At 55.4% G+C, this 1,000-nt stretch overlaps 1 pseudogene; it reads left to right on the top strand.

Moving 5' to 3' along the window:
• The first annotated feature begins 6 nt into the window (after nt 1-6).
• LOC102239528 lies at nt 7-903 on the top strand (annotated as a pseudogene).
• Nucleotides 904-1,000: the final 97 nt, after the last annotated feature.

Below are 1,000 nucleotides of genomic sequence, written 5' to 3' on the forward strand. Positions count from 1 at the left end.
GGAGTTTTGCATTGACACCATCTCCTTCTCCACAGACACACCAATAGCGAAGATCCGGCCAGATCCTCCACATCCCCGCGAGGGCCAAAAGCTGTCGCTGCACTGCGAGGGGCGTGGCAATCCCGTGTAAGAGGAGTTGTCTCCTGGCCGCCAGTACAACTCCATACTCTCAGATGGAGATCTTCACATAACGTCTTCCCACCGCCTCTGTACTGTCCGAGCCTCTCATTGTCCCTGACACTAACAGCCATCCTCTGTTTCCACTGCAAAGCAGCAGAAGTGGGGAGGGGCCACTCCCTGGTTCCTATAAGGAACCCCAAGAGGTCACCCTCCCCCTGCCTCTGAGCAGCTCAGTGTCTCTGGCCCCTATAACCACTAGAGCTTTCATCCAATAGCCCCTGACTTCCCTGCTCCATTATTTCTGTTTCCCTTTAACTCCCTGACCTATTCTCTTCTGAACTCTCAACAGCCCCCAGAAGTACCTGTGGGAGAAGGAGGGCAGCGTGCCACCCCTGAAGATGACCCAAGAGAGTGCCCTGATCTTCCCTTTCCTCAACAAGAGTGACAGCGGCACCTACGGCTGCACAGCCATCAGCAACCTGGGCAGCTACAAGACTTACTACACTCTCAACGTGAACGGTGAGCCCGCCTCCATTCCCCTCCCGCATCCCTCTTCTCCCCTTCTCTGTCCATCCAACTCGCTCATCTTTCTGTCACCTGAGAGCACCCCAGATGGTGCTTTGGAGTGGACTAAAGGGACAACAGCCCCCCGTTGAGGGCCTGAAGACTCAGCTTCAGATCCACCCTGACATGTGCAATAAGGAAAGACCAACAGGATGTAGGGCTCCCCTAGGCCTTCGTTTAGCAATGATGACTCAAGTGACACCATCCTCCAGCCCCTGCACTCACCTGGCAGCAGGTCATCCTGTGTTTACCCCCAGGGCCTCTCACGTATGGCTGTCGATGCCTGTCCCTTTGCAACAGGCTAGTCTCAGACTTG

Source organism: Myotis brandtii, unplaced genomic scaffold (assembly GCF_000412655.1).
Source record: "Myotis brandtii unplaced genomic scaffold, ASM41265v1 C42014098, whole genome shotgun sequence".
NCBI lineage: Eukaryota > Metazoa > Chordata > Mammalia > Chiroptera > Vespertilionidae > Myotis > Myotis brandtii.